The sequence below is a fragment of the Crocuta crocuta genome, unplaced genomic scaffold (assembly GCF_008692635.1).
Source record: "Crocuta crocuta isolate KB4526 unplaced genomic scaffold, BGI_CrCroc_1.0 scaffold1016, whole genome shotgun sequence".
Classification (NCBI taxonomy): domain Eukaryota; kingdom Metazoa; phylum Chordata; class Mammalia; order Carnivora; family Hyaenidae; genus Crocuta; species Crocuta crocuta.
The window spans coordinates 1187647-1197727 of record NW_027533328.1 but is presented as its reverse complement, the minus strand read 5'-3'; positions in this window follow the sequence as shown (position 1 = coordinate 1197727).

Here is a 10081-nt window from a genome sequence, read left to right as displayed (position 1 = left end):
TTTGGGCGTTACTTTTGCCTTTAGGGTATCTAGATTTTTTCAAAAAACTTGTAAAACACATAGTGGTTAACCAGCTATGCTGGAGACAAGTGTACCAATCTTGAAGGGACACTAGCACCACAGGAATTTAAATGAGATAGAAATAAGTCAGTCAGAGAAAGACAAGTACTGTATGATTTCACTCATATGTGGAATTTAAGAACAAGGGGGAAAAGAGACAAACCAAGAAACAGACTCTTCAACTAAAAAGAACAAACTGATGGTACCAGAGGGGAAGTGTGGGATGAGTTAAATAGGACACTTGTGATAAGCACTGGGTGTTGTATAGAAGTGCTGAATTACTATATTGTATGCCTGAAAATAATATTATGTTATATGTTAACTAACTGGAACAAATTAAAAAAATAAAATAAATGTGATAGAGAAGTCTTTTTCAGTAAAATATCTCTCAGGGAAAAAGTGTTGCAGACGAAATGACACAAAGGACAAGACACACACAAAAGACAGACACTGACACAACTCCGGCTGGAGGAACAATTCTACGCCAGCCCCTCTTGCGGTTTATTTTATACCCGGTAACTGGATACAAACTGAAATCTACAAGATGCATTCCTTTACCAATTAAGGGCAAGTAGCCAAACACCTTTCAAGGACAGGGGGGAGCAAAGGGAGGAAGCGACCACAACATGTTTACTAAGAGGCCTGCTCACAATTCCAGCCTCCTCCTTATTTCTAAGGAGGGCATGTTCCCTCATTTGCGAGCGGACCATTAAACTTGGATATTGTGTGCAGGCCTCCTGGCAGAGCACCCTGTTTGCAGGCATGCTTTGCCCAGGCAGGGAGCCCCGTGTGCAGGCACATCCCCGCGTCCCTAACCACGCTTTCTTGTGGTCACTGTCGGGCTCCCACAAAAAGGAACATGTAGCTAGAGATAGAACTTTGAAAAGCCACTTAGGGTAAAGGCCCATATGATCCCTCAATGCGTGTAGTCAGATAACACCACTTGTTTCCTCAGCTACTGTCGGAGGCCGAGCTGGCTCCGACAGGTCCAGGGGTCCCTGAAGGATGGACGGTGTCAGCGAAAGAGAGTGAGAGAGCCCCGAGATCCTTTCTTTTTTTTTAAAAANAGGTGCAATCATCATACCAGGGCCGGAATAAGGGGACAAGTCACTCCCGATATTGATCAAGAAGGTGCCCTAGGGGTCAGTGCTCAAGCAGAAATAATTGAGTGGGGGTGGATATCGGTCGTCATCTGATTGGCAAGAGACCGTGCAAACTTGCTTTAACCCCACCAGGAGTTTTCTCGACTAGTGGGCTCAGAATGGCTCCCAACAAGCTATCTCTAGGAAGGCTGGATTTTCACACCTATGTAAGTATAGTATGCAGGTTTGGGTCAACAATTCATTTGCTTAGGACAATGCACTAGAAGCTGAGTACTTCTAGTATAGAAGTAGTGGGAGCTCTCTCTCTCCTCTCTCTCTCTCTCTCTCTCTCTCTTTCTTCCCTCTGCCTCTCATCCTCATGGTGCTTAGATTCTTTTCTCCATAAGGGAAATATTTAATAAATGTCACTTAAACAGATAGAATCCATTATTAGCTTGCATGTCTTTGTAGTAGTTGGAATGGGCTCTCAATTATTTCTAAAATGCTATGGGTTGAAGATTTAATAAATGTGTTAACTACGTGTCTCCTCTTCATTTGAGAAGCATCCAAAATTGCTACAAAAGCATTGGATACCTATAAGACCCGACCCCAAAATGATTTATTTTTCCAAATGGTCAGATCAAAGAAGCCTATCTCTGAGAGGCAGTAGCAGCCTAACCACATTCTTCAGATTCTCCTCCCTCACCTTAATCTGGGGTTAAGGATTAAATGGAAACTTCCTATGGACTTTAGTAGTTTCATACTCTGACTTCCAAAGGCAATCCTATCATGCGTTATTTTATTATCTTTTTACTAGTTCATGTAAGTGTCCAAAATAATTCCTCATTTAAAAGTGCCAATGCCCACACTACTCTGCATATTCTTTTGAATTACTAGCACTAGATATGTACTTTTCTCTTACTATAAAACAATGTTTTTGTATAAGCAATTATTGTGAAGAGAAGGACTACTGTTATTTAATAGTCTGCATTTAGAAATAATAGGTATAATTTGATTTTCCAGCCATCTGTGATACATAATATATTCATAAACCAGAATCTGATTATCTTTTACAAATGATTATAAGAAACTTCATACGTCTTCAGTGTTCTGTGATTTTCCCCAAGATTTTAACCATGCCAATCAAGAGAAGATTGCATGTTTTTTTAAAAAAAATGTAACTTTACTAAAATTGTACAACATATTGGAAAATTGGTTCACCAGTAGCCTCTGTTGGTATTAAGAGCTGCCATTCAGTGTACCACAAGCAGTTTGCATTTTTACGTCCTTCAGGGTGATCCTAAGTAGAAATGCAGCCTTCTAATTATGTTATTATATCTTATAGTAGACTCATGTCTGAACATTTATATACTGATACACATTATTTAATATGAACTATTTCCTTCTATTTACCCATAGTATTCCTAGGATATTGCATTGATGTTTTAAGGTGTCTTTTAAGTTGCATATATTTTCTATGAATTGCATTTCACAATATTAAAGTGGTATCACATAATTTTATTTTAAAATGGACTTTGAAACTGATGTGTCCTGAGAAATATTGCTCTGAATTAATCTCTTTCCCATTTTTCCCCCAAGCAGTTTCACTGTATTGTTTCTAAGTTATCTTCCCTGCCACTCTATAACATTTTTGTTCTAATTTAAATCTAGCTGTTCCTGAATATGCTATTTCATCTACATCCCTCTTAAATAGATATTATTAATTTCTTTCTCTTATATTCCATGTACCAATGGTATAAAGGAGATATATGTGAAACTTTGTTTCACATTGTTGCTTGCCAGTGGTCTCACATCCTTCTTTCTTAATGTATATTCCAGTCCATGGAAAGGTCATCAGAGTTCACTGCATTTCATCGCTTCATGTTATTGTCATTTACTGAAGTTCACTTATAAGTTCAGTACCTAACTCACCTTATCTTTCTCGTCCACTACTCTTCTCATTATCATTGATGACTTAAACCATCACATCAGTGATCCATCTAAACTTTTAATGTCTGTTTCTTTACTTCTTTATCCAGGACAATAATCTTGACAAAATCATAGCCCCCCCCCCGCCCACACACACATGTATTTATATTTATTTTTTTCATTATTGATTTCAAATATTTCTTCTTTTATCCATCATAGTCAAAAAGAGAAAACAACCCAATTATCCATCAACTGGTAAATGGTAAAAAAAATTTGGTGTATTTATAGAATGGAATATTATTTGGAATATTATTTATATTAACTTTAAAAAGTACTGATACACACTACAATATGGATAAACTTTGAAAGAATTATGCTAAGTTAAAGAAACCAGACCCAAAGACCATGAATTTCACTTATATGAAAAGTTCAGAAAAAGTAAATATTTAGGAAAAAGATCAGAATTGTGGTTATTTGGGGATGGAGATGGGGATAGGGATTAACTACAAAAGGGCAGGTGGAATTTTATTAGACTTCTAGGAATGTTCTAAAACTGGGTTGTAGTGATTGTTACACAAATTGGTAAATTTACTGAAAAATATTGAATTGTACATTTAAAGTGGGGAATTTGTTACATAAATTGTACTTCACCATCCTTATGCGCCCCTTCCTTCTTAACCCTGAACCAACAGCTAATTGTCGTTCTCTATAACTAACTGAAAAATGGGTTTAACTCCATTACACTTCTCTTCTCTGAAACATTAATCTAACTTTTTAAAGCTGCCGGCTGTTCTTAGAGACTATCACAAAAGTGCTAAGTATTTCAAAATTATGATGAAAAATGTCAAGTTCTTATCACCATTGCCAGACAATCACACTAGATTTCTTTAGTAAAGTTACTTTCTGAATTTCTGTTTTACAACATCCCCTGTTTTGTCAGTCTCCTCTAAGCCAACTCGCCCATCACTTTCTTCTGCTACCCTTGTCATTTCACTCAGCTTCCTGTACCTGAAGCCACACATTCTGCTTTGGTTCCTGTTAGCACGGAATAATAAGTGCTTGTCTCAATCTAATAGAAAACTTCTCTATTCACAACTATATTACCCATATTACCAACTCATGTTCTATTCCCCATCCTACATTATCAGCAAAAGCAAAACAAACAAAACAAGAAAGTAATCAAACATTCCTCAATCTTGTACTTGAATCAGTTTTCTCCTTTAACATCATTTTATTCCTTGCCACAGAACCATTGACATCATCATCATACAATTACCATTGTCATATACCATACCTTAGTGGTTGCCACCTAACTAAAGAAAATTTTGTAACCCCCGTATCATTCAGTTTTTGTCTTCTCTCTCTCTATTCCCTTTTCCAGGGGGCTCAAAAAGTTGTGCCTGCCTATTGTCTCCATTTCATTTCCTAATTGTTCTTCAGTACACTATAGTTAGGCTACCAGTATATTGTAATTCCTCTACCATTAAAATTAACAGCTCTTATTAAAGCCAATATTAACATATTTTGTTTTGCCAAAATCAATGCCTGGTTTTCTGTCTCTTCTTACTTAACTTCTCAACACATTTGATGTTACTGGAAATTCCTGACTTCATGAAAGTCTGCATTTGGTTTTCAGAATACCACGAGCACATAATTTTACTCCTGTGTCCCTAGTACATGATTTGAAATTTCAGTGCCAGCCCCTCTTATTCTTCCTCAATTGTCTCCAAATTTATAGATGTCATAATTTTAGAAGTTGTAAAATACATTTAAAATATTTACCTTAAAAAACTATGCTATGGTACTTTTTAAAATATATCCTTTGGAATCTAAATGTCATAATTATTCAATATTTATCATCATCCCTTGGAAAAAATACATCACTAAGCTCTTCTTTATAAGTAAAAAGGAATTAAATGGGTTTTTGTCTTAAGCTTGAATTTTTATTCCACATCCTCAACAAAATTTTATCCTAATATTTTACTTACTCTAGAAAGACTTTTATTGATTATCTTATTATAATTTACAGCCCCAAAATTATGTAGAGAAATTTAAAATAATTTTTGAAAGTTTAGGTTATCATAAATTCCTATACATTAAAAATATATCTTCCAGGGGCACTTGGGTGGCTCAGTTGGTTAAGCATCCGACTTCGGCTCAGGTCATGATCTCATGGTCTGTGGGTTTGAGCCCGCATTGGGCTCTGTGCTGACAGCTAGCTCAGAGTCTGGAGCCTGCTTCAGATTCTATGTCTCCCTCTCTCTCTGACCTCCCCTGCTCATGCTGTCTCTCTCAGAAATATAAATATGTCTTCCAGGAAAATTATTAGATTAGAGTTGCTCAAAACAACATAAATATATTGCACACTTTGATATGTAACTTTGAAGCACAAAGAATAACGTCATATTTATATTTAACTTCTTTTTTTTAAGTTTATTTTGAGAAAGAGAAAATAGTAGCAGGGGAAGGGCTATGAAAGAAGGAGAAAGAGAAACCTAAGCAGGCTCTGTACTGTCATTGTAGATCTTACAAACCATGAGATCATGACATGAACTGAAATCAAGAGTTGGACCCTTAACCAACTAAACCATCCAGGAGCCCCTAAAATTCACTTCTTAATGAGATGACTGGATCTCTTTAATATATTGGATTATCTATTCATTGTTCATTTCTATAGATTAAACACTGGAAATATTTTCTTTAAAAAATAGATTGGAATCTGAGGGGTTTTTAATAGGAAGTCTTTAAATTCCTTCAGAATTATATGACAAAAGACATATCATGACCAATAAAAAATAACATTCTTTTGGCTAATGATAGTTTAGGTTTTATTTTAACTTTGTTGAAATTAAAGAATTGGAAACCAAATAAGTCACAAAAATATTTGAAAACCAATCATTTAAATTATTCACTTTCATTGTTTCTGGGAAGTAACCAAAAAAAAGGGTTTTTTACTTAGACTTATCAAGTGACTTAATTTTATCTGTTATTCTTTCATTTATAGGCACATTTTTAAAGCTGCTATACTCAAAAAATCATGAAAATTGAAATGTCATTAATTTTGAAGTATCTTTAATAATGTCCTGTTTGGTGAAAGTATTTTTATCTTTTCCTGTGCTTTCCATATATTTTTGCTAAAACTCAAAAATGCAGGTTTATCTCTTTCAGGTTAGGGAAAATATTTGCTATATCACCTAAAGTGCAGAAATAATCCACCAAAGCAGACTTAATTTTGCAATTTTACCCTTTCAAATATTATCTGAGAGGGTCTAGTTAGGGAAGATGACCAGGTCACACAGTTTATTAAACAACAACTTCATTTCTAGAAAGTCTTGAGATTCCTTCCATTATACTAGATATTGTTTTTGTTTTTATTCTGTGTCATTAGGAATCAAAAGGACAGGTGAGAATTTTGCTTTCCAATTTAATAGAAATTTCTTATATCCCCTGGTGGAAGGATTACTCCCTTGGTTACCTATAAGAACTCTTAAACCAGCAGAGCTCAGATTCAGGGTCAGACTTTTTAAACCAGCAAAGCCTCTTAAATCAGCAGAAGTCCAGATTTTGGGGTCAGAGAATAATCATTTTACAAGTGGTTTCTGTTGTAATAGTGATATATACTACCTTCAATTTCATTCCTTAGTTCCTGGACTCATGTACTGTGGCTCTGGAAGAAACAGCCAGATAAACACTGTTTCAGTGCATATAGGACTGAAAATCCACTTCTTAAAATTATGCTCACAGTAAGTACAGTAACTGAATATTGAATATGCTGACAGAGTAGTTGTTATGGAAAGGGTCTAATTGTATCATTATGCCACTAGAGGTAACACTGGAGTAACAAGTTATGATATTATGTCTCATGTACAAACAACATCGGTCACTGCTGCTGGAACAAAAGACACCCAACCATCAGCTACTATAGATTTGATATATTTATGTCGAATATCAGATGAAAGGAGGCCATTTCTTTGAGTTCCTGCTTAACCTACACTCCTGCCACCACAACTACCTTGTCAGTGAATTCATGGCTGCATGTTATAGGCTAATTTGTGTTTCCCCAGAAACATAAATGTGGAAGTCCTAACCCCCAGCACTCTCAGAATGTGATTTTATTTGGTGATAAAACCTAAAAAGAGGTAATTAAGGTAAAATGAAGCCCTATTGACTATTTTCCTTATTTAAAAAAAAAAGAAGAGAGAGAAAGAGACAAAAAAGAGAGTGAGAGTGAGAGAGAGAGAGAGAGAGAAAGAGAGAGATTTGAATACAGACAAGGTCAGAGAGAGGACCAGTGAAGGCAAGGGAGAAGGCAATCATCTACTAGTCAAGAAGCCTTAAGAAAAACAAACACTGCTGAGCCTCCAGAATCGTGAGGAAATAAATTTCTATTCTTTAATTCACCACCCAGGATGTGGTCTTTTGTTACGGTAGCTCTAGTACATTGGAGTAAAAGGTAACTCATATCCACAGGTCAAGTCATTATTGCACATTTGATTTTAAAATCCTTCCCATCAGGTAGTTTCTTTTGTATGTGAACACACTCTCAAACCCTAGGCCTATTTTCAGAGGTCTATTATTTTATCAAAACCTCTGATTTCATGAACAGGTGATTGTTTCCTCTAATAGAGCACAGTTGCATGTTCAAGGTTTATTTGACATAAAAGGAAGGACTTTATTCCAGGTTTCTTAGGAACATCACTGTAGTTTTCTCATTCAGGTTTTCCATAGCACTGTTTGTCTGGTTTATACAGGTCAATTACACATCCAATTCATTTCTAAGGAATAGGTAATTAATACAGCACTGGATCAGATCATTCTGAATGCCATTTTGCCCTGCTATCTATTACAGTAACTCTGCCCTTCTTGCTCTTGTTAAATACCTCTTAATTACATTATGTCACCATGAGATCCTATTTCAATGGCATCATCTTTCACTTTTATCACTAAGATACAGGAAAGGTCTACTACAGTAATTTTTTAGAAATACTGGTGCAAGATTAAATGATTTATCTCTCCAGTATATTTCTCTTAATGGAATACTTCCTTACCCTGTATTTGAATTTTGTAGCATGTTATATGTCATATGTGATAAAACATGACAATGTTTCTATTTTCCTAAGTCTTTAAACTTCTTTTTATGCATTATGCAAAGACAAGATTGGCTTCCTGTAGTCACAGAGGTACATGCACTCAGAAGCCCCCCACAATTGGCTTAATGTTCAGCTGCCCAAGAGAAAATGCAGTATATATGTAAGCAAAGGAGATAACTGCAGTATCTGTATTCTCTGTTCCTTACCTGCTTGTTTTCTTACAGCATTTCTGAGCCCCCATGAGCACAGAATTCCAGGTGACCCACAATCCATGGAATTTAACAAGACTGAAAGCCAGTACAAGGTAAGTTGTTACATCTATGATTTATAAAGTAAGGGTGCTGACAGTCCTGAGAAATCATGCTTCCTGCTCAAACTAAGACTTAATTCAAATTTTGAAGAAGGCAATAACATTCTAAAAAAATATGAGTGACCAAGGAACCCTATCGTTTCCACTCTTCTTGTGTTACTTCCCTGTATTTGCTGACAACCACACTGAAAATGATGTCATCAAAGAATAGGGAAATATGGCATCATCCATATTTTCCTTACTCATCAGTAACTCAAAAGAAGAGAGTGTTGAAGGAAGATGCAAAGTATCAAGAAATGGAAAAAAAGCAGTAAAGCTAATCTGGAGCAGTATTCTGTAACAATGAAATACATGTGCATAAGAGCTATGAAGTACAAATTTCAGTGGTTGTGTATGAGTTAAATGGTCTTCTATATGTATGGAAAATTGGAATTTCACAATATAAAAATGAACTGTAAAATCCACACTAATAATTTAAAATTTCAAATAGCAAAAAAAAAAAAAAAAAAAAAAAAAAAAGAAGTAGAAGAGTAAAGAAAAAACAAACACTACAAGTCAAGAGAGAGCCTAAAAAGGGAAAGGTCTTATATTTTTAGTGCCTTTAACAGGACAGTTTTTCTACTTTTTGAATGAGGACACTCACATTTTTATTTTGCAGTGGGTCCCACAAATCATGTAGCATATCTTGCATCAAAGTATTTCTGGGATCTTAGCCATAATAGGCCATTATTGAGTCCAGGTTTCAGACAATTAACAAGCATATGATTAGAAATATAATTAGGTAGTTGCAAAAGACATGTGAAGGGGTTCAGAACATGACACCCCAAGATTGTCACTTTAACATAAGAATAATTTTGAATTGAAGGCAACTGAAAAGAAGCAGTCACAGGATAAAGTCTCTATCCTTTCCTTATCTGCTTGAAGGAAGAACATAAATTTCCCTTGTAAAAGGTGTGTCTCCCCTGTTTCCTGTACCAGGATGGAGATAACATCTTTATCACCAGAGTTGAGATGGCACTGAGAAAGGGCCTACATAAACAAACTTTATTAACTTTCCCTTATCTTCCATCATTTCCCCATATATTTATTTGCTATGGTTTGCTGCCCCTAAAAATCGAAAAGCTTTTTCTTTTGCCTATGACTTCTTTACAAATTTATTATCCTTTGCTAAGATGGTGTTATAAGCCCAAGTTCTAACTACCCTTTTGAGTTACTCATCACTGAGGTTTCTCTGCTGATGAGCATTGCATGCGTCAATAAACTATTTTTATTTTGTTAATCTGTTTTTTGACAGTGTAATTTGCAGTGCCCTATCTGGAGAATTAAGAAAATAGAGGGAGAACGTGTTCACTCCCCCTATACATGTGAGCAAGACTTTTTTTTTAAGTTTATTTTTTTATTTTGAAAGGGACAGGGACAGCACAAGTTGTGGGACGGGTCAGGGGAGGCACTGATAGAGAGGGAGAGAGAATCCCAAGCAAGCTCTGCACTGCAGGTTAGAGCTCGACAAGGGAATTGAAACCACAAAACTGAAATCATGACCCAAAATGAAACCAAAAGTAGGACACTCAACTGACTGAGCCACCCAGGCATCCCATAAGCAAGACTGT